The sequence below is a fragment of the Arvicanthis niloticus genome, chromosome 18 (genome assembly GCF_011762505.2).
Source record: "Arvicanthis niloticus isolate mArvNil1 chromosome 18, mArvNil1.pat.X, whole genome shotgun sequence".
NCBI classification, from domain to species: domain Eukaryota; kingdom Metazoa; phylum Chordata; class Mammalia; order Rodentia; family Muridae; genus Arvicanthis; species Arvicanthis niloticus.
The window spans coordinates 52890983-52915036 of NC_047675.1; the positions used below are offsets into that span (position 1 = coordinate 52890983).

Genomic DNA, 24054 nt, shown 5'->3' on the forward strand with positions numbered 1-24054 from the left:
CGTCTCAAATTCTGAGATTATGGGTGTGGTTCAGATAGCTTCTTGCATGCCAGACATGTAGCAACTGAGCTACAACCTCAGCCTTCTTATTATTTGTTAAATGAATTTTTTATATGAAATGTTTATAAATATCTTAAACAAATAATTGTATAACTTCCAGTAGAAATCACAAGAGCACACATTTTTTTTTTTCTGTTAAATACTTTTAGCAGCTCTGATTTATTTCTACAGATAATACTTTGTTTGGATCCGTGTAATTTGATGACCCCCAAAACCTATGATTTATTTATTTAAAGAATTAAACCATCTACCTAGACTACATGGAATGTAACAGGAATTGAGGAGGTCAAGGCCCAGCCTTGAAGCATCACTGACAATTCTGCCAGATGAGGCTTTCGCTTTGGAGAAGCAGGAGGTGAAACTGCTGAACTCCAAGTGTGCAGGCCTGTGGGCTGGCGTTTGACACCTGGGAGTTTCGGTCACAGTACTTGAGTGCACAGAAAGCAGCCCTTAGTTGCTTTGTGGCAGGGCGTCGGCCTTCAGTCCTGTCAGAATCCGGTTTGCTAATTGAACTGTGCAGTCCACGTTTAGCTCCCTGCCCTACGCTTTCTCATCCCTCATCCTGTGGTAATGGTGGCGTTGCCCTGCTCCTATAAAAATGCTCTCATAAATGATTGAGTTTTCTGAGCTGTTAGCAAAATGGTGTTAATGTACATCTCAAATATGAGATGTGACTCTTGGGAGGTTGCATGAGGACACTGGTGCCTGGGAGACATTCACCTATGTGAAGATAAGCTATTTTGTTTATGATAGTAAGTCCCATTGACAAATGACAGAAAAGAAAGGCAGATTCCATTTCTCTCAAGCATGAAGCACCCTCTCTACAGAGCATGGCTTCTCTCCTGGAAGCCAACATGTGGCTTATAGAAATGGAATTGTTTTGTATATATTTTGCATACATTGTATATATTTGTATGCATTCCTAGGGAAAGATGGTATGGTTAGAAGACTGCAACATTCCCTCAGATTTGTTAAGAAATTGAGATCATGTATTAAAGGCAAAAGAGGTTCTGGTGGTTCCAGTCTGTAGCCCCTGCTTTCTGCTTAGTGTTCAAGTCAGCCAGGGCTACAGAGTGACACCCCGGTGTATCCACCCCACAGAAGGGGATCTCGACAACTCGAAAACCCCATGAGAGACTAAAAGTCATGTGGGAATAATTTGCTGGGTGAACAGGTTTATCTTACAGGATGTATGATCAATGTTCTCATCAAAATCTGAAAATTATTTTTTTCCTCATGTGTATTTATTTTATGTGTATGAGTGTTTGGCTTGCATATATATATATATATATATATATATATATATATATATATATATAATTTTTGGTACCTTTGGAGGTCAGAAGAGGGCGCTTGATCCTCTGGAACTGAAATTTAGGGTGGTTGTGAGCCACCAGGTGGGAACTGAATCCAGACTTTCAAACTCTTTTGTTCCAACACAAAGGAGTCTTGGGGTTTTGTACTCAATTGCTATTCTCCATAAGTATTCGCAGAATACAAGAAGGAAGCACACCCAAGTGTGCAGTTATGATTGTCCTTGTCAATAAAAGTGATATGCAATAGAATTATAGTCATTTGGACTTAGCTTTGTATGCCATAGTTGTATTTTTTAAAATAGATTTATTTATTTCTTGTGTGAGTGTGTGTCTTTGTGTGTGTGTATATGTGTGTATATGTATATATCTATCTCTGAATACCCTGCGTGTGCAGTCCCCTCAGAAGCAAGAAGAGGGTATCAAAAATAGGAACTGGAGTTACAGATGACTATTAGCTGCTATGTGGGTGCTGGGAATGGAAGCCTGCTCCTTTAAAAGAGCAGCCAGTGCTTAGCAGCTGAGCCATCTCTCCAGCTCCCACAGATGTATTTTTAAATGAGTCTTTTTCTCCACTGTGGATACTGCCACTTGTAGTTGATGAGACATGCAGATAAATAGATGTGCCAAGTACCGCACTGTTTGTCACAGAACACCAGGACTTGTGTGTATTCTCGCTGAGTGTACCATTAGGAAGCTACTTGCTAGGAATGTATGGAAGCATGTTTTCTTGTTCTATAAGGTGGCAGTAATTCTATTTGCCTTTTTCATTTGTGAAAGAAATAATGTCTTAGACCACACAACAACAACAACAACAACAACAACAACAACAACAACAACAACAACAACAACAAAGTAGACCATGTAAGTGCAACTTTTTTTCACGAGCAGAATTACCTCCTGGTTTTAGAAGAAAAAGTGGCTCTGGTAGCTGATGTGTTCCTGACTTGCAGGAACAAATGTATTCCTGATGAGTCTTTCCATATCATTTTTTGTTGTATAAATATTAAGATGGTATGAATCTTAATTTCTCCTTATTCATGTGTTGTACTTGGGGGTTTTTGCTTCCTTAGCAACCCCAGTTAATGTGGTTTCTATATTTGTATATAACTTATTCAAGGGTAACATCTAATTTTTTAAATATTTAATTTTAGCTTTCCCATAAGCAATTAGGTAAAAAAAAAAATGTACATTTATCAACAGCTCCCACAATAGTTTAAACCACAAACCCCAAACACATCTGAAATATTTGCTTCCCTCTGATTACTTTATGGCAGAAACTCTTCGCTTTAAAGACTAAACTTTCCTTGTTGAGAAATTTCCAGTTTTTAATCCTCATGGGGGGGTGACCTAGTTCTAGGCGGGGGTGGGGTCGTATAAAGCAGTGTATTGACTGAATTGGGGTATAAGAAGTGATACAGATGGGAAGGAAAAGAACTAATAATGTAACTTCCCTCATTTAAACTATGATTTGCTTAGCATTCTCAAAGCCCCGGGTTTAGTCCTCAGCATCACATAAACTGGATGTGATGGGGCCGGGCTATAATTCGAGGGCTTGAGGATGGACACGGGAATGAAAAGCAATTGAAAGTCATCGACAAGTTCATCCTCTGCTATTACAGGGTGACGGCAGCCCAGGATATGTAGTGTCTCGATCTCAGTGCTGACTCCTTACCATCTCACCTCAAGCCGATAACACACAGTTATTGACACAGCTGCTTAGCCCAGTGGTATGGTCAGTGGCTCCTCCCCAGCCACCCCCTGAAAGGGAACCAGTCAGTATTGCCAAAATAATTAGTAAACATTGCAGCTAGGTGGGAGCTACATAGGGGTTCAAAGACTCTACTTTTATGCAGCCCTCCAGAATTACATCGTAAGGGTAAAAAGTTTCACCGGGTCACAGTGATGATCTTAAACACTATATCAGATGCCTTTCTTTTTCTCTCCAGTGGAAGTAGCTCCAGGCCAGATGGACTTGCTCTGCATCTCAGTTGTGCTGATACTGAAGCTTCTCTGGCACAAGTCCCTGGTCCCTTGCTGGTTGTTGTCTTCTGCTTGGGGGATCAGTGTCTCAGCATCCATCAAGCCAGTGCTGCATGGCGTGTGTTCTTATACTGTATTAATTTTATGAACAAGTGGGAATTGTGGGTAAATTCTAACCAGCCTAACCACAGAAATGAACAAATACTTAGAGACATCCATATTTATTTTAAATTTAACGGTAGTAGTGACTGACCCAATTGTCAATTTTTTGACTGACCTGTTGCTCACCTGATGGAATAGCTCCCGGTATCTTCTTCATCTTACAGAGATTCCAGGCTCAGCAATCATGAAGCAACCATAATCACTTTGTGGCTCAACACTTTGTGGTTTTTGATTTGCCAGGTGCTCCCTGATTAGGGGATGCTAGGTAGAGCTTGATGGCAGGATGGGACTGGGCCTTGACTTTTCTGCTCTGTTTGCCTACTGGCCAGCATCATCTAGCACTGGAAGTACCCTTTCCTTCCAGTTCTTAACCCATTTTCTTTGTATGTTTCTTGGCAGCTTCCCTTGGCCTTTGGAGGATCAACACCAGTCCTTGGACACTAGTCTGTCTCTATCCTAGCCTCTCCTTCCAAGTCCTTTTGCTAAGTGAACTGTATATAGCTTGACCTGTATCCCATCCTTAAGGGCAGAGTCCCACCTGCCAGGAGCCTCTTCTATCTGACTTTGGAGCCTCTTCCATCTGACTTTGGAGTTTGGATGTCTCAGCCTCCCCACCTTTAATTTACCTCTCACTCCAGGATAGCCCATTCATAGTCCACTCACCTCAGGCTTTCTTTGTGGGGAATTACATTTTCTCTGATGTATCCTCAATGTACTAGTGTATATCGGATTGAGCAAATTAGACCAGAAGGTGACTTTGAGAAACATTCTCTGAGTAATATTGTCATATGACACATCCTCTGGGCTTTAATGGACACCTGTACACATTTTCATGTCTTTCTACCAAAGGATATAAAATCTAAAAAGTCTTCTAAAAAAGGTGGTTGTGGTTAGGTTTTTTGTTGTTATTTTGATCTCCAGGAAAGTTAAATGAAGGTGAAAAAAAAAAAAAAAAAAAAAAACGGGTAGCAGCAATGTGCTAATTAGCAAAATCTCCTGGTTTGGGGGTCGCTAGTATAAAAAGTTAGCAATTAATTTAAGGACAGAAAGTGGGTGTTTTTTTTTTTTTTTTTTTTAATTTCGACAAAGATTCTCTTTTATCACCAAATGGATTTCAGACTCCCACAAGCATCTTTGAATTCCCACTTCTCTCTTTTTGTTTTTCACCCTGAAACTTAGGGAAGCATGAAATGGTTTTTGAAAGCATTCGTTTATTTTTTTAAAATGTGGCATTTATTTGTGCTCTTGCCAAGGCTCTGCCGGACCTGGGCACTTTGAGTCAGAGCGTGCACCGGACATGATTCCGTGTGGAGTCATGGAATATATAGTCACCCTAATATAGAAAAGGGCATAGCTTGTCCATCCCACACTCCTGGTGCAGTTTCGAATGTTTTGTAAAGGTCTCTGCTCATGGTGGCATGTCCCCCTCTAGCTGACATGCATGTGTTTTTTCAAGTTTGATTCAGCATCTGTTCCTGGTCTGAGCTTGCTAACAAGGCATCCACAGATAGCTGTGGGGAACCCTCCCGTGGCCCTGAGTTCATCATAACAGAGTCTTCTTAGTCCACAGCACATAATTAATGAAAAGGACAGTGAACTCTGCAGGCACATGTAGGTCCCTATTACCAGAAGTTTGATTACTGTCATTAGAGAGCAGTTGAAGTGCCTGGTTAGCTCTGGAAGCAGAGCTGGAAGGGAAAGCAAACCCTGTTGGGTCTTGTCAGCTTGGTCCTTTCATATGCAAGGATTCAAGAGTCAGTGGACAGAGCTAGAGACTTTCTTGCACCAGCTCTGTGGAAAGACAAGAGATAACGCTTCAACCACAGTCTTTGAAGCCCATGGTTGCTTCCATTATATTTGTCCCTTGGTTTCTGTCATCGAGCCAAGATTCAATTAGTATGAAAACTTGAACATTGATAATTGGATCTTTGGTAACAATGTTTAAATTCTCTACAGACAGTATATCTATCATACATTATCATATAATATTTCCTGGAATTTAGGTTAGTCATCTCAAGAAAATATTGGATGGACTGTACTGCAGATGGAGGTATATTTTATCATAAAGGTGAAAATTAGATCTTGAGTAGGAAAGCCCCAAAGAACCCCATATAGAGAAGAGAAAATGTGTTTTATATTCAGCCTGTTAAAATTGGTGTTCTTTATGGCTCATTAGAAGTCTAGAGTCATCCTTGGCTACATATCATCTGCAAGGCTAGCCTGGGATACACGGGAACAAAGAAGACTTGGTTATGATCAACTCAGGGCCACTGGAGGGGTCCCCACAGCTATCTGTAGATGGTTTGTTAGCAAGCTCAGACCAGGAACAGATATGCATCAAACTAACAAGATCCAAACACAATGTTTTGTGATAAACAAATTAGAGGTTGGAAAAAAAATTTACAGTTTGCTTGCATGAGAAGTCTGTTTCTAGGCTGTCCCTCTCAAATATTTGATTGACTTACCATCAGAGATTATAAATAGGAAATCCATATCTAATGAGCACAGGGCATCTCTGTGATTGTGAAGCCACATCTCTCCTGGCCCTTAATTTTGGTTGTCCTGGTCATTTTTGCTTTGTTTTAGAAACAGGATTGCACTATGTAACTCAGACTGTCTTGATACAGATGGCAGTCCTCCTGCTTCATGGTCCCAGGGCTGCGCTTACAGGTGTGGGCCATAGTGCCTGCCTGGTTCACCCTGAGGCTTGTGTTTATGCTTCAATTCTTGGAAACCAAATTTGTTCTTAGGTTATAGATGGTCATACTGCCCCCTAGTGTTTTCTTTGTGCCGTATTCACAAGGGTTTGGGTTACAAAACACATAAATCTACTGCAACTTTGTTCCTGCCCTTGCATGAAAATGCAGCATCTTTATAGCACTGTCCAGGCAGTGAGAGGGTCTTTGGTTCTAGGGCTGCCATTCCCTGTGCACCCTCACAATGTGTCCTGAATTTTTTTTTTCTTCTGCCCATGTTCTGCTCATATTCCACTTTCTCTGTTTCTGTCTCATGTCCCATCCTACTCTTTGTTTGCTTGAGAGGAACACAAGCTAGGGTACCACTAGTTTTCATTTTATAATAAAAAAAAGTAATCAATGGGAACTTAAAAGCTACAAAGATACATAAAAACATATGCTTTGAAAGAGCCAAGCAGGTGGCCCTAAAAGATACATTGTAATTGTGTTGTATACAGTTAAGACTTAATTTTTTTTTAACAAAAGGAATGGTGGTTGTATACATTGAGCTAATGTTATTTTTGTTTTGAATGAACCCATTTTCAAATTGTCACTATAAGATAGATAAGGTGGAGTGAATGTGTTAAATCACATGAGATTTGTTCATGGGGAAAATAGGTTTATTATTAAAAGGGTTTTTTTTGTTTGTTTGTTTTTTTGTTTTTTTTAAACATGCTTGAGTGGCCAATAAAGCCAACTGTATAATGTATAAATTTCACATCTATGATTCAACCCCAAGTCAGAAATAGTCCAGAAAAGTAAAAAACTAAAACAAACCCTAAAAATTGCAATCATTTTAAACGTACAGACCTTCCTGTCTCTTTGTTCTTCCCTAAACAGTGTAGCTGTACCCATCACATTGTAATGGTTCTGTTAGATATCGTGTGATATAGACATGATTTAATGGATGCAGGAGGGGACAGTGCTTATCTAGCATGGCCCCAGCACCACCAATACAGTGCATGACAGGGTTTGTGTGGATGATTCTGTGTAAAGTTTGCACCATCTTGACACCAGCAACTTGAGGAGCTACCTAGTTGGTACCTATGGAATCCTAGGCTCAGGCCCCCATAGATGCTGAGGACTGACTTTTGGTACCTGTGGGATCCTGGGATCAGTCTTCTACAGATGCTGAGGACTGACTCCATTGCTAAAGGTTTTTAATGTGCTCAGTGAAGGGTCAGTGGAGTTTTGGGTTCAGAAGAACCATTTGTCATGTAACGGGAAAGAAGCAAAGGGTTAAATGCTTAATTCACTTTTTTTTTCCCAGCAGGGGTTACAGAAGGGGAAACTGTAAGCAGATGTGAATAGTCAGGGTGCGATTATGATTTTAGAAGGAAAGGCTAAGGGTCAGAATGTTCTGAGGATCTGCTTTGGGGAGGTCTCTGTCCCTAAGGGACCTGAGGGGAAATTTGGTTTCTAAGTAGGTGTGGAAATGTGTGCTGTGTGCTTATGTGGCAGCTCAGTACCCACATGTTAACGAGCAGCTTGGGAAGAGCTTCTGGTGGAAGATCCCGAGGTTTTGAGTTTGATACCTGAACAGATTCAGTGGCATCAAGGAAGTTGTGTAATAAAAAGTAGATAGATGGGATTGGGTCTGACCTGAACTTTGCTAATATTAGCATTATATGCATTCTGTGGATCCATGAAGCTATCTTGTCAATCATTTAACCAGCTGTGCATTGCTGTAGATTCATGGGTGTTTTCCTACGGAAAGGCAGGGAGCTTCTTACATCCTGAATGGTGAACTTAGCTCTGTGTCCACCTCTCAGGACGCTTGTGAACACCAGTCATTCCTCTCACTTGGTATTGCTGCGAGGGAAGAGTCATTTGGGAGAGTGTTACCTGACATACATTAGCTGTTTTTATTCTCACTTTCTCTTGTTTGAAGAGCCTTTTCAAGAAGTGAACAGTGGGGTTCTCTGATAGTTCTTTGAACTATTTTTCCCCCCACAATTTTACTGGCCCCTGGTGTGTTTTTCCTCACCTAATCTCATTAGAGCCATGCCATCATAGCTGTATTTCTTATAAGGTTGTCAGTTTCACATTAAACCAATTAATAAAGACAAAGTACGGATTGTGAAGTGGAAACGTCTGGTTTCCCTGGAAAGTCGATTATGCCAAATGATGTTTTGCTGGGGCACACAGGTGAAAGGATGTTTTGCTATAGCAGACACGTGAAAGCATGTGTGTTTAGAAAGAATATAAATATGACCTCACAGACAGTGGGAGCTCGAGCATTGACTGCTTTGCTCTGGTTCGCCACCATTGCTGACATGCATGCATTGGTTTGTCTCACTTTGCATTGCTGAGCTCCGCTTGTGGTGACTTCACAGAGAGACACTCACCAAAGAACGTCTTGTGAGGTTCCTGTGGCTTTTTGGTGCTTCCACAGACTCGAGTCAGTTGGCAAGCCTTGTGGCTTCTTCTGGATTGAACTGCCCTTGCTGAGTTTTGTGTGGCGTCTGCCAAGTAGATTGGTCTGCGGCTGCTGATTCATGTTTGACGTTTGCTAGTGGACTGGGCTGAGAACAGCAAAGATTGGAATCTCCCCAAAGAACTATTTCTCAACAGGTCTGCTTCCTCGTAAGTGGGTGATGGACCAAAGGGAAGATTGAACCCTTATTAAAGTTGGTTGAGAAAAATATATGCCTATAGATTGTCTTGTGAGCTCATGTTTTGTGTTACTGGGGCACAGTGTGTGAGCATCCCTCTGTAACTAGTGTTCACACCTGCACACCATGAACTGTCTCTTCCTGGAGTCTTATTTTTGCCCTGAAGTTTCATCTGACAGTCATCAGGGTCAGAGGTGACAGAATCTATGTTTTGACCAAATGCTGTGGGCACACTGGCTTTCTCAGGGTCCTATGGGGTGGTCTAGCTAGATGCCAAACATCTCTGTGTGTTTTCCTTAGCCCAATCTAAAAAAAGTACCTTCCTCTTTCTTCAAAGAATGTCAGCTCTTGGTCACGGCTAGGCCCTTGAAGCTATGCTTACTGCTTCCAGAGTTCATTGTGGAAGCTGCTAGTTCCTAAGGAGGAGAGCACTGGCTGGTTGTGTGTGTCAACTTGACACAAGCTGGTGTCATCACAGAGAAAGGAGATCCCTTGAGGAAATGCCACCATGAGATCCAGCTGTAAGACATTTTCTCAATTAGTGGTCAAGGGTGGGAGGGCCCGTTGTGGGTGGTGCCATCCCTGGGCTGGTAGTCTTGTGTTCTATAAGAAAGCAAGCTGAGCAAACCAGGGGAAGCAAGCCAGTAAGTAACATCCTTCCATGGCCTCTGTATCAGCTCCTGCTTCCTGACCTGCTTGAGTTCCTGTCCTGATGTCCTTTGGTGATGAACAGCAATGTGGAAGTGTAAGCTGAATAAACCTTTTCTTCCCCAACTTGCTTCTTGGTTATGATATTATGTGCAGGAATAGAAACCCTGACTAAGAGACAAGGCGTTTTGTCTGAAGAAAGGAGTTCAGTCCTTTCTGGGGATGATTACCAATCTCTGGGGAATCAAGGAAGTCATTATTGAGTATTGGGGAGGAAGCTACTGGGACTTATCATTGTTGGATCATACTGATGGGTGTGAGATGCAGCCTTTCTTTTTCAGTAGCTCTACTCCCACACTTGGAACATACTTTGTACTCTGTAAAATTAAAGCAGCCTGTTCCAGCCCTAGGCACCTTTTTTTCCCCTCATTATCCTCTCTCAGAGCTCTGAGCTCTGCCACTCCAGTAAGTCCTTAGCTGTCACATCTGTACCTCAACATTACCATTTCCTTTAGCTGACAACTTTTAAACAGTTTTCCGACGAGTCTGCTGGCGAATTTGTGCAAGCTCCTCTGTATGATTGAGGAGTTTGACTAATCACTGTACAGGGCTGTACTTAGGCCTGGACTGACTTAATTCCCTTTCTTCAGAATATGTCAGTTCATTTGATGCTGTTTGGGAATCTGTGAGCACACACAGGTGCATCATCTCCTTGCTCCATTTGAGTGAGGCCATCACACAACTTCCATGAGCCGTGTAGGAAGTGTAGGTTATTGTGGAGGTGTCTGCTGGAAGTCTGTCTTGGTTTTTGCCTGTTCCTTCCAGGATACTGACCAGACCTAAATCTGTTTCAATCACAAAACTGCACTGAGAAGTGTGAAACTGGCAAGGGAAGGTTGGGAAGAACAACAGGGATAATGGGTTTTCTGAGGAAAATCTGAGATGCCTGCATGAGAGAAACGGCCAATTAGCAATGTTGCCCTGTGCTTCCCCATGTAGAACGTGAAGGATCTAAGGAAATGAACTAAAAGCCAGGCCTCTCCTCAGTACACACTGTTAGACACAGCCAGCCTCGGGCAGGGCCCCCAGCACTTGCTCAGTGTGGTTTAGTGCTGAGATCCACTCTCTGGGGAAACATGGTGGCTTTCCACAGGACAGTGGTTGCCTCATGGTGTCTCACTCAGGTCCTAGGTTAAAGCCATATGTTTGCACTGGAACTGTGCAGGTGTCCCAGTTCTACTTCAGGAGAGCCAAGTGGCACTTTGGTTTTGTGGAGCAGCTGTGTGCTGAGATGTTCTTGGGAGTTGTCTGTGCTCAGTGGGTTTTATTGGCATCTTGAAGACTGTTGTCACATTGGGTTGGCTGAGGAGAACTCCCAGGTCTATTGAGGACTAGGCTGATAGTTCCAGTGGTTACTAAGGATGGAGAGCACCACTGTGGTGGCTCTCCGGATGTCTTCAGTTCCTGCTCTATGTTTGTTTGTTTGTTTTGGGTAAGTGTTGGACCTCCTGCCTCATTTTTCAAAGTGCTAAGGTTATAGCCTTATACCACCATGCCCAGATTCCCTTTATGTCCTCCCTGTGTGTAGCCACCTTTGGCTCAGTAGGTAAATGCCTTGACTAACTTGTGGATGGCAGAGAAACAGCTGGCTTGATTCCCTCTTGGGAAGGCGGCTCAGGGGATGATTGGTGTTCAGTATTAAGGGAAAGATGCCCAGAATGAGGTTCCTTCTTTAACTCAGACCAGAGAGTTACTGGATTGATTTTTGCCATTTGCCTAAATCTGTGGAGGGAGATGAGGAGCAGGTCTCCATGCAGTCTATAGATACCATGTTTCCCTGCACCTGGATGGACATAGAACTTTCCCCATGCTCACTGGACAGTGACTGCAGCTGTTTAGCCACTCCAATGCATCCATTGCCGAACTGTGGTCAAGGTATGCTTGTTTTTTGCCTCCTCCCTTTGTGTGTGTGTGTGTGTGTGTGTGTGTGTGTGTGTGTGTGTGTGTGTGTTCGTGTTCTGATTCTCCTTCTGATCTAAGTGATGGTAGCATACCCAGCTGGCTAGCAAGAGAGTTTCCAAAACTAAACTCTTAAGTCTCAGAGTTTGCTAGGCTTTTTCTAATCATCAAGGCAACTAGAAAAACAGTGACCTTTCTGGTTCTCCCCCTGCCTGCCCTGCAGTGATGCAGCGCCCTGCCTTGGACCTCTGGAGATAAGCTTGGGACTATTAGCTTTGTGGTTGAAGTGCAAATCTGAGTAAATATTTGTGCAAAGCCAAGCCTGCCCTGACTGCCTGTATAGCAGTTTGTTGGCAACTGTAAGTCCTTTGAAGTCCTGAAATCTGCTGAACTTGGACCATCCGTCTGAGCCTTTGTAGCTCCGTGGCCGTATCTAAAGCTGATGATGTTGCTTTCCTGTTTTTGGAGGACTTGTCAGTGGCTATAAGTTTACCCTGGCTACTGTCCAAGGAGCAGCAGGAATTCTGACCTAGCCAGGAAATGAAACAGCTGGGTGTCTGTTAAAGTGTCACCTGTGGAGATATACTATTTATTTCCATATTTTTGTGTGTTATTTGGATTGTGTAATGTCACAGGAGTCTTATCAAAGAGACCTAGCAGCATCCCCAACATACACTGTAGCCCTTGGCAGTGGGAGTAACACGGATTACATCAATATTAAAAAATAAGCTATCATTCATGAAGGTCGTTGGATTTTCTTTCGAGAATGTCTTTGAAGCTGACTTAAAATTGCCACATCTGTTATGACGACTGCGTTTGTATTTGAAGATGATAAAGCACGAACCTGCAGTCTGTTTAAGTTGGACGCACCCTCACACCAGGTGCACAGGCTCGTGGTGACCCTGGGATGGATGAGGAGAGTTTCTCTGTTGATAAACATGTATTTTTGAGTATTTCATGTGAGAGTTGCGTATTGTATTTCTCTCTGGAATTGATACAGCTCTGCATGCACCCTGAACCTGTAGGAACCCCTGTGACCCTGCTCCTTGACATCATTCTTTGAAGTTTTAATTTAGGCTACTGAGGCAGCAGCTACATTCCACCATAGAACACGGCCAGATTTCTATGTGTGTTGCTCTTTCTTTCCTTTGTGGAGTACTTGCCCCAACCCACTCATCCCAGGATTTCTCTCCAATAGATCTTGTCAAACATTAATACTCACTAGAAGATAGCAAGCAAAGCCCTCACCTTTTCTCGGCAGCTGAAAATCACAAAGTAATTAGGGCTAAAAGAAGCTTTTGAGACTATGAGCTCTGGCAGCGGTTTGATTTTGTGTCAGGTGAAGATCTGCTTCAGCGCACTCAAAGGAAAAAACATCTTTCAAAGTTTCCATTTTCACGGCCTTCCCTGTTTTATGTGGCAGACTGCAGGATAACTCCAAGCTTGGGGAATATTTGTAAGATTGCTGAGTTTGCTAAAGCTTTTGCCTGACAGACTCTCATAGTCACTTTCCTTATGTGCTTTACATATTTCCTGTCAGTAGATGCCCACTGATACCTACAGCACGTCTTCCAGATTTGAGGTGTGGCGTAGCCGTGATAAAAGACAAGTTGTCACTCTAGAGGGATGCAGCTTCCGGTTTACTACTTATCATGCAGGGAGTCCTAGGCCATGGAAGTTTATTCTAGGAAGGGATGAATAATGGATCATTCTTCAGTTACATGCAGAAGAAAAAAGTTTGTTCTTCTTGTGAAATTGTTATTGCTGGTGAAGGTGAAGAAGTAGTTGAAGTTGGTGATATAGTTCAGCTGAGAGAGAGAGAGAGAGAGAGAGAGAGAGATATGAGTTCATACTCATACAGAAAGAGACCTACTTTAGTTCCACTTGCAGAAGAGAAAGGACAAAAGTGTTATAAAGTTGTTTTATTTTTTTCTAAAACAAAAGTATGTGTTAAGTACCCAGGGGCAGGTGGTGGTGTGGGTCAATGATCTGAGAGGACCAAGAGGGACATAGGAACCAAAGAAAGGGCAGATCTATACCAGAAGTAGTAGTTAAGAACCAGTGAGCACTCCTACCTAAGCATCAAACAGGTGCTCACATGTGAAATAAACTGTAGGACAGGACAGAGTCCTCACATGGTTGACTACCCATGATGACAATGGCCCATGATGGTGGTGTGTTGTCTCCCTGCCAGTCTGCCAGAGTTCTCTGAAGTGTAAGTGGTACCAGGGACCACTTGGGGTGAGATAGGGTACTTTGTGGTGTTGCTGTCATTAGGCACGTTAAAGCACGCTGCACCGCAGAACAGTGAGTACCTAGGGGCAAGAGGAGAATTTAGCACTTACATTTGAAATGCGGTTGGGGAATTATTTGGAGCTCAAGGGTTAAGATGTCAGTAATAAAGCACAGGGTTTAGTCTTTTCATGGGAGAGCAGTTCGCTTCTCCTGTACCTGGACTTCATGACAGCCATCAAAAATGTTTAGCCAACTGTGTTCCCTCCTCAGTAACAGTCCAGGAACAAAGATGAGAAACTACTGATGACTGTCACCTAGGGAACAAGCGTTACTTGGTTTTTGTGGTTTTAGGTCTTCTAACTGTTCACATAGTTTCCACTTCTCAGGAGCCTGGTTCACGGAAAGGGTTGTCATTCTTTCTGCCCTGGAGACATGTCCTGCTTACACCAGTGCTTCTGGTGGCTGAGTTCTCAGGACGAAAGGGGTTTTCTTAACTATGGTTTAATGTCCTCCCTCTCAGTCCTGACCCACTCCCCCACCCCCCAGAAAAATGTTGCAAAATACAAAGCATAGGAGGAATCTGAACACAAGCATACAACTTTGTTACTCTTTAAACTTTGTCTCTATGCCCTGCCTTTACCAACAGCATTGATCTAGAAGCTAGGTGCCTTGTTTTGCTCTGGGTGACCTGGAACTCAGAGATCCCCCTGCCTCTGTCTCTCCAATGACTCGACTCCTCCCCTCCCCTCCCCTCCCCTCCCCTCCCCTCCCCTCCCCTCCCCTCCCCTCCCCCTTTTCCTACTTTTCCCTCAGGATCTTACCATGTATCCCAGGCTGGCCTAGATCGTATGATCTTCCTGCCTTATCTCTTTGGCCTGGGATGAGAGGGCTGTGCCACTAGGTCAAGGCTTATTGGCTTATGTCCTTGCTTTTCCTTTAAGCCCTGTTCTCTGTTGCTTAGGTCATGACAGGTGCTTCCCCTTTGGAGTTAGCTCAGCACCACAAGGAAACAGTATGATTGACAAGCTTCATTATGCCATGTCAAATTCCTGGTCTACTCTCACTTTACTCAGCCTTTTAGTTCCCCACGATTTCTCAGTGTTTCCATTGGTGGCACCAAAGGATCTCTGTCCCCTGTCAGTCAGAGACAACTAAGAGAATGCAGACTTAGCATAGCTACTGTCCCACTTCTTAAAGACAATGCGGAAGCCAGGGTGACTCTCTTGCTGTTTTGTAGACTCCTGGAAATAAGCTGATTTCAAGAATGCTGGGGTTCCGTGTGTTCTGGTGGTGGTCTAAAGCTCTTGAGCATGCCTGGAACCATGATGGTGACACCCTCTCCCTCCCCCTTTTTAAAAGCTCTGTTGCAGCATGTCACCTTACACTGGCTACATTGTGGCATTAGAGATTAAGCCTACAGATGTCACTGTGGCCAGAGAGCTGCCAGAGTGCAGAGATGGCCCCTTGGGATTTAGCTGTTACTTGAATGAAGCAGTTTGAAGATATTAAAGCTGGAACAGTCTCATGGAGCTGAGTAAAGATTGTGTGTGTCCTTTGGGGCTCTGTAGGTTTTCTAGCTGCAGGTAGAGCTTTCCCCCAGGCTGCAGTCACAGGAACTAGGATGTGTAGCTAGCAGATGCAACTCCAAGAGCCAAAGGACAAGGACTAATGAGTTTAAAGTTTGGGTGTTGTCTCTTTGTCTTCAGAATTCAGTACCTGGTTTTGTGTGTGTGTGTGTGTGTGTGTGTGTGTGTGTGTGTGTGTGTGTGTATACATAAAATAAAGATCTGAAAAAATGTTTTTGTGTGTTTCTTGTAGTTTTTCACCTTGGTATACATTATATACCTCTTGCTGGTGTATATGAAGAATTTTATCTTAAATTTGTGTTATCCGTGTCCTTTAACGGTGTCGTTAAATGTCAAAGTACAACCTAGCAGAGTTAGAAAAAGCCTTGGTGCCTACTCTTCATTTATTTTATACTTTTGCTATGACAACCAATGATAGCCCAGAGGGTCAGGGTGTCCTGTAGACAAGGTGAGAAGAAAGAGCTTAAGGAGGATGTTCGGGGTAGTTGGCCAGCTAGCATCCAGCATCCAGTGAATGCTTGGTGATTTGGGGCTTAGCATAGTTCAGGGCTTAGTGATGCTTTCTGTGCCTGTGGTATTTGTGGTGGACTGTAGACATAGTGCATCTCTAATAATGGCAGGCAGGGATACATGTGTCCCCCGAGGGATGACAGGACTGAAAAGCTAGAGGTATAGGGTCTGCTTTGGAAGATTAGGGAGTTTGTCCTTTGATGAGGTAACATCCCAGCCAAGTCCATTAAAGGCCCATGCAGGTTTCTGATAGGGGCATTTTGAAGCCAAAGGGGTAGGTGTTTGTACCTGAGAGTAATAAGCTCAGTGTTTTGATAGCGACATTGGGCTCACTGTGGACCACTGAGCATCTAACATGACAACGAAGAAGGCAGGAAGGAGAGGAGGATGGCTGTGTTAGCTATGGAGAGGGAGAAGAGCAGGCATGTAGACCCCAGGGGTAACAGCACTCAGGACGTGGTCACCACAGCAGGCTCGTGTACAGTGTTGAGATAGACATGGCTACCATGGCAGGCTTGTTGGTAATATTGGGGATGGGTGAGGTGTGGAATAACTAGTTGATGTCTCAGGGGTTCTCTTTCCCAGATGCAGCCTTGGGAGAGGCCAGAATCCTGATACCTTCATGTAACATATGACTCCTTGATCTACCAGTAAAGGCTAGACTTAAAGATTTAGAGAAGTGCAGATGTTCCCACTTTCTGCCCTCCCTCACCCACTGTCAATCATCTCCAAGACTTCTCCCCTAAGACGCTGCCTCCAAACTTTGTTCTCTGAGGTTTCATCTGGGTCTCAGATGGATATACAGCTGTAGGAAGACCTTGGTTAATTTTCACTATTCATTAGCTTTCCCGGCTGTGTGTCAACATAAGCAAAGTGTCTATACTGGAGTTCCTTTACAGATAGAGCATGTTCCTGAGGAGACTACCTCCTAGAAGAACCCAAGGCACTGAAAGCACTCTTCCATCTCCATCAGACAGAATTAACCATAAATGCATGATGCAGATATGCCAAGTGTACAGAAAAACTGAACGCAATGAATGGGTAGTCTTATTTTGTGGTTTTTTTGAGACAGGGTTTCTCCGTGTAGCTGTATAGCTCTGGCTGTCCTGGAACTCACTCTGTAGACCAGGCTGGCCTCAAACTCAGAAATCTGCCTGCCTCTGCCTCCCAAGTGCTGGGATTAAAGGCGTGCGCCATCACTGCCCTGCTTGAATGGGTAGTCTTAATGAAACTGTCTTTTCAATTTTACATATAATTTGGGGTGTGTTAATTTGAATGTCGCACTTGCTACACTTAAGCTTCTCTTTTTAATCAGGAAATTGTTTTATGTTTATTAAATATAACAATTCCTTCCTTGCTTTTTCTTTTCCTTTAATTAAAAACAATGCTGTAATAAACGTATCTCACAATAAAATAACTAGCAAAGAAAATGGTGCCTTATATAGAGTGACAGATGTTGTCAAATTGTCCTTTATAAGAATGCCATTTTCCTGATTTTTTTTTTTTTTTGGGTCAAGGTCTGTCTATACATCCAAGACTGGCCTTGAACTAATGATCCCACTGCCCCAGTCACCCAAATGATAGATTTACAGGTGTGAACCAGCATGTCTGGCCTCAAATACCCCTTTAAAGGTATGCATTATGTTAAGTTCTGTCTTCCTGGAACACAGAGGCCTTGCGGAAGATCTTTGGGGATCCTTGTGCTTGGCCCCTGTAGCACCTTGCCTGTAGCCTCTGCATCTTGAAATGAACAGGTTTGCTCAGTTCCCTGGGGTCTTCGACACCTGCTGCTCCAGTGTGTGATTTCTTATACAAGAGGACTGTCAGAATGTACTTTTAAAATCCCCCATAGGCAGAGGCTCCTTTAATAGTTGTATTACTTGAGGACAAAACCAGCTGGTCAGGGTGAGGGAAGCTTGGATCTGGTTTTCACTGCCTCAGGTGTGCTCCTGCATCATTGTCCCTTTTCTTACTCTATTAGGCCCAAGGTTTCTAGTGTGTGTTTCCTGTGTTTTGTTAAAGGAGTGGTTGGTGTTCATAATATACACCCATTCCCCAGGCTTACTTCAGGCAGAATCTTCTTTTCCCTTCAGGCCTGGCCATTTTTTATTCCAGAGATAAGAACTCCCGAGCAGAGAGTATCTGAGATACTATGCTAAATGGTGTTTGGATCCTAGGTGTGGTTATAAACAGTCTTCAAAATGACTCAAGTCATGCTGTATCTTTCCTGCTGCTCAGAATTGCAAAAGAAGCCTTTATAAAGCATGTACGTGGTAACAAGAACAAAGGATGTCTTCAGATGGTTCATAACTGATTTCTTAATTTAAAAAATGCTCAAAGCTTAGCTTTGCAAATGATTTTGTGGCTCTTGCCTGAAGGGATGTGTCTGGGCAGTTTTGTGGTTTACCTGGAGATGGAAGTCCTTTGTCTTGTTGGGGCAATTCCTTGACAATCCAGAAGAGGGCGCTGTATGTCTATAATTGAAGGCTATTGCTGGATGGTAAGTACCCGTGTCTGCATACTTTGGATACAAAACTAGTCTGTTTTGTGAAGATAGGTTTTATTTTAAGATGCTGTTATGAAGGTTTCTGTAAGTGTTCAAACAGCATTGTGAGACATCTCTGGAGAACCCAGGTTCCTGTTGCCTGCATGTTCTGACTAGAAAAGACTGTTTCTAAAGCCCCTTGATACCTACCCTACTTTGTTCCTCTCCTACGGACTCGGTTTGACTTTTACGAAGGAAATATTGCCTGTGTGAACGAATGGGTTAATTCTGACTTTTGATGCGATTTTTGATGTCTAATCTCCAAAAGCAATGCAGACATTTATTTATTTATCTGAAAACTTAGACATTTCTTTAATTGTTCTGAATCCTGGAGAAATGGGCGGCTGTACCCTCTCCTCTTTTTGCAGGCAAGGTCTCACTCTTTCCCCCCCCCCGCCCCCCGGCCTGAAATGTGCTGTGTTGGAGCCCAGGCTGGCCTTGAACTTGTGATCGTTCCACTCAGCCTCTCAAGTTTTGCTATTGGAAGTTTGTGTGACTGTTGTGTGAAAATGGCTACATTTTAGATCACACACCCTAGCTAGAGGGTCCACTGTCTCCCTGCTCACCCCCACTGTGTCTTACTTAAGAAGCATTCTCTGTCCTCATCACCGTAACAAATATTACATTCTGTAGACTTGCCTTGCTAGTGTTCTTTCCTTAAAGTTGCAATTAATTTGAGTATATGTTTATACACATGTGCACTTGCTGATTTTTTTCTCCCCCTGAATTTTTCTTACGCAGAGGTTTTGAAAGTGAGTAGACAGCTCTATAGTGACATGCCAGTAGATCTGTTTTATACCAATCAGATAACAGGGTTCTGCCGAATCTTGAGAAGTGATCTCTTCATTATTTTCTCCCTCTAGTTTTCTTCTGTCCAGCCTTATTCTCTTCCCGGGCCCTCCTCCCTTTCCGCTCTGTTTTGAGTTACCACTAGAGGGCAGCACAACAACACATCATTCTGCAAGAGCCTCCTTGTGTCTCAGTTGGCAGGTGCGGGGGACACTTTTGAGAACAAAGCACATTATTACTGAACACCTAAAACCCAATGGCAAATCAGCAAAGTGAACTCAAACACACGATATGGAAAATTCCCAGCATGCCTGTGGCAGGGCTCTGGGGTAAAGCTTCATACACAGGGCCACTTGCAATCAAGAATGACACTTGTGGGTGGAGCGAGCTGTAACGTTAGCGGGTACTGTCATTGTACAACTTCAAAATGTGTGTCAGGCCTTTGATAGTGATGTGTTTTTTTTTTTTTTTTTTTTTTTTTTTTTTACTTCGTTTTAAAATCCACCCTTTGACTTGTTTCATGATGTCAAGATAGGAAGAGTTAGCTAGGAAAGAGCCTGTGTGTAGCTGGCTTCATCTTTGCCTTAGAAAAGAATGAGAAATGAATGCAAATAAAGGCACATCGGTTAATTTATCTGTCTCCTGAGAAGCCGTGTTCACAGAGCCCTGTCCAGCAGGGCTGTTTTACTTACTGTTCTCAGGAGACAAAGCAGTCACAAAATGAGGCCACGTTAGCCATTGCAGCTCTCTGCAAAACAAATGAGTATACTTTTAAGGTTACTTTGTATCAGTGGTGTGGACTGTGCTTTGCCCACGCCCTTGGTTTTCAGTACCGTTATTCCTTCTTCCACTATCGCTGCATTTGGGGTTTTGAAATCTTAGCTTAGTAGACAGTTGTCTCTGTGTTGGTTTTTACGTTGGATGACAACAGAATTACTTTGTCCTTCATGATTTTCACATATGACCGATTCCCCCCCCCCACCCCCCTCCGACTGCTGTGGGGTCCTGCCTCGCACCTGTGTCCTGGGTTCTCCGCCACAGCACTGGGATCGCACCTGGTCCCACCTTCTACTTGTAGGCTTGTAGGTCCTCCAGCACGCAGGCGAATTAACACAGACAAAGCCCATTATGAGGCAAACCATTTATTCTACTAATTGGTTGGCAATATTCATTTTAATGGGAGCTGGCATGCTAACTTCAGCTGTGCTGACTGAGAGGCCACGTGGGCCTGTTTGACCTTCAGTTTCTTTAGACTCCTCCATGTCCAGTGGCTGCTCTGGTTAACTTATTCGTATGGACTCTCACCATTGGTTGTCACAGACTAGATGATGATGTTTGGAAGATGCCAGCTCTAACTAAGAAGCAGAACACTGTTGTGGTGGAATGCTCGGTGGGGAGTTAGCATGAGGCCGGGTGGTGAAGTGGTGTTTGTGAGAGGCTTGTACAGGGCAGAAAGGAGAAGATGAATGATGTAGAGAGGGGTAAGAGAATCCTTTTGTTCACTACAGGTTTAGTCTTTACCGGAGCCCGTCTAATAAATTATAAAGGTTTTTGTTTTTGGTGAAGGTGTGTTATGGCTTTTTTTTAGTCTGTGAGGCTCTGAAACAACTCGAGTGTCTGTGTGGATGTAGACAAGTCTCCAGGTGATGAGTTGTTTCTGTCTACAGCCATGCCCTGCACGGGAAAAAACATGTTTGCCCGGCATGATCCTGTGCTTCTCACTAAACAGTCATTTACAGACCTTGCGACTACCTGCTCCTCAGGGATTTCCACTCCTGCGGGACTCACACAGTCTTATTTTTTATAACAGTAGCTCATGGTGATGGGAAGAAACTAGAAAAATATGTAAAATGTTAAGTAAGTAGAATGCCCCGAGCCCCACCCATTCTCTCTCACTTGGAGGGAAAAGACCATGCTTTTTGGTTTTTTGTTTTGTTTTTTATTTTTTGCTTTGTTTTGTTTTTTTTATTGTTTTTCTTTTTGTTTTGCATTTGTTTGGCTTCTGCCTCTCCATCCATCTACAATCTTGTGCACTCACACGAGCATTTTAAGCACACTGACCTGCAGATAGCTTCTTGCTATAGCACTATTCTCTGGTGTGTCTTGGATGGTGATTCTGGAGCAGTGAATATAGACTAATTCTGCTTCACAGTCTCAGTAATTAGTGGATAAGTACAGACTTCATTACTAACAGTGCTTGGTAATTAGTGGGTCATTTCTTACAACCCCCACTCTCCTGTTTTCGTTTCAGCTTTGAGGTTGTTCCCAGGGCTCCCTAGGCCTTGTCTTCTCCATGTGGTCCCACAATTTGGAGCACACTGTTGTTCCTTGTTGATAAACAGAGGCCCTGGGCTTTGGCTCCTAATTGAGACTTGAGACAGGGAGGGACTGCTTGCTGCTACTCAAAACCCTGAGCTCTAAGTTGGATACCTCATCTTCTGTGTTATTTAGGCTCTCTGTGTTTGTATGTGTGTGTTATATGTACGTATATGTGTGCATGTGTGTGCGCTATATGTGTGTGTATGTGTGTATATGTGTGTGTATGTGTGTGCATGTATGCATGCGTGTGTTATATGTATGTATATGTGTGTATGTGCGTATATGTGTGTGTATGTGTGTGCATGTATGCATGCGTGTGTTATATGTATGTATATGTGTGCATCTGTGTGTGTATGTATGTGTGTGCTATATATGTGTGTATATGTGTACATCTGTGTATATATGTGTGTGTGCGTGTACGTGTGTGCATGCATGTGCATGTGCGTGTATATGTGTGTGTATGTGTATGTCTATGTCTGTATATGTGTGTATACGTGTTTGTGTGTGTGCATGCATGTGCATGTGCGTGTATATGTGTGTATGTCTATGTCTGTATATGTGTGTATACGTGTTTGTGTGTGTGCATGTATGTGTGTACATGTGTTGCTCACGTGTGTGATGTGCTGTTTTGAGCTGATGACATGCCTCAACTTGTCACATTCACTGTGTAGTTCCTTTGCCTGTTCTTCCTGGAACTGTCCTTGGCTTCTGGAACCCTGTTTCTGACACTGACTCAATGCAAACAATACCAGTGTATTGCAAAATCCCAGTGAGTGGGCTGGGGTGGAACCCAGTTGGTGGCCCCAGGTTCCATCCCCAATACCAAGTAACTGAACATGGTAGCATATACCTGTAACCTCAGCACTCAGCAGGTACAGAAAGGAGGATCAGAATCTCAGGTCTTCTCTATTCATAGTGACTTATAGGCCAGCCTGGGCAATATGAGCTACCATCTCAAAAAGGAAGGAGGAATGAAATCATAATGAAAATTAAAACTTATTTATATTTAAATTAGTGGGAGTGTTGGTATTGCTTTAATTAAATTATAGCTGGTAGTTTTATTTTGTAGAACTATAAGCAAGAAACAATTTCTATGGTTGGTGTAACTACCTTTTCATTTATTTTTAAGGTTTATGTTTTATGTGTATGAGTGTTTACCTGCATGTATGTATATGTGCCACCTATGTGCATCCTCCATGTCCTTGGAGGCCAGAGGAGGGTATCAGGTCCCCTGGAACTGGAGTTAGAATGGTTGTGAGCAGCCATGCAGCCATGCTGTGACCTAAACCAAAGTCCTCTGCAAGGTCAGCAAGTGTTCTTAACGGCTAAGCCATCTTTTGATGGGTGTTTTCAAAAAGCCACTTTTTAATTTTTTTTTTTTAATGAACCATTTCTAATTTGTCTCCAAAGGCAGCAAGAGTTCTGGGTTTTGACCACTTGTGAATGACACAGAAGCTGAACCTGGGGACTTTGCCTCCGATTCAGTGTCAAGCTAATCCTGAGCTTCCCTCCACCTCTGTTTGTTCTCTGGGGTGTGCTTTGCTGGAGGGATGAACTGCCTATTTAGCTTAGGGGCTGGGATGCAGGGGTGAGTCTTTGGAGGGTGTGTTGCCAGGAGACAGACCAGTGAGCATCAGCGGAGAGCTTAGCTGATGAGTTTCTTTTCTTGACTGACAGCATCGTGAATTTTTAGGTCTCCCGTGCTGATGCTTAAATGTAATTGCCTGATTGTTTCATACCAAATCCCAGCTCCCGCTCTGTGAATTCAGAGCAAGAGCGCTCATTGTCTCTGTTCTCCCTGTTTGTATGCTGTCCCAGGTCTGAGGCAAGCAGCGGAAGAGAGAGTTGGGCCGGGCCCTTCAGTGTCCACAGCTATGGTGGCAGCAGCCATTGATCTGCCCAGGGATGAGGTGGCCCTGAGCTTGGTGTTGCTGGATGCCCACACCTAATTGTCTTGCTTTCTGCCCTGATCCCGAACTGTCATCTGTCACTTGCTATTCTTGTCCTGTGCGACAGTGCTTTTGTGCCCAGTGTAGAGAGAGAATGTTGGGTCACCGTCAAAGGGTGACAGAGTGTGGTGAATTTAGAGAGCTGGTCACCATTTGCCATAGCAGTGTTGAGTTGCACATCTGGGACCAGAAGTGTAAACTCTGCACTCCTGCAACTACACCATGTGCCTGCTTTGCACTGGAAAGCCTTAAAAGAGATGAGTTTGGACTGGGATGTTCAGAATGGAGATAGCTGTTGGCTCAGCCACTTGAGGTTGGGAACCTGTATATGAATGTCAGCCAGGCCACCAGCAGGGTGTTTTCAGGGCATCCTGACCATGGCTTATAGTTCCATACCTTGGGACATGGTATAGTGGTGGAGGGAGAAGGAACCTGCTTTCTTAGGGTGAGCAGGGCAGTTTCACACAGAGGAAGCTCAGGCCCACGGAGTACTGTATAGTTTTAAATTCTAAATTCTTGGGGTCACATTCCTTATCTGGAGTCCCAGATCTGCTGTTCATCTCAAGTTCAGCTGAACACAGTAAGGGACAGGCAAATGCATTCTGTTGTTTTTTTTTTTGTATTTATTTATTTATTTATTTATTTA

The 24054-nt window shown here is 43.4% G+C and overlaps 1 protein-coding gene across 13 annotated transcripts in view; it reads left to right on the forward strand.

The window, feature by feature from the left end:
* The window catches only part of Pard3 (par-3 family cell polarity regulator), a 551101-nt gene that overhangs the window by 108664 nt on the left and 418383 nt on the right, over window positions 1-24054 (forward strand). Inside the window, exon 1 of one of the 13 annotated variants that reach the window (XM_076916067.1) lies at window positions 11314-11451. The exons of the other annotated variants lie outside the window; for them this stretch is intronic. The gene's annotated coding sequence lies outside the window, so the exon portion shown is untranslated. Of the gene's footprint in view, window positions 1-11313; window positions 11452-24054 lie in introns of those variants that run through there. 13 annotated transcript variants of the gene reach the window in all.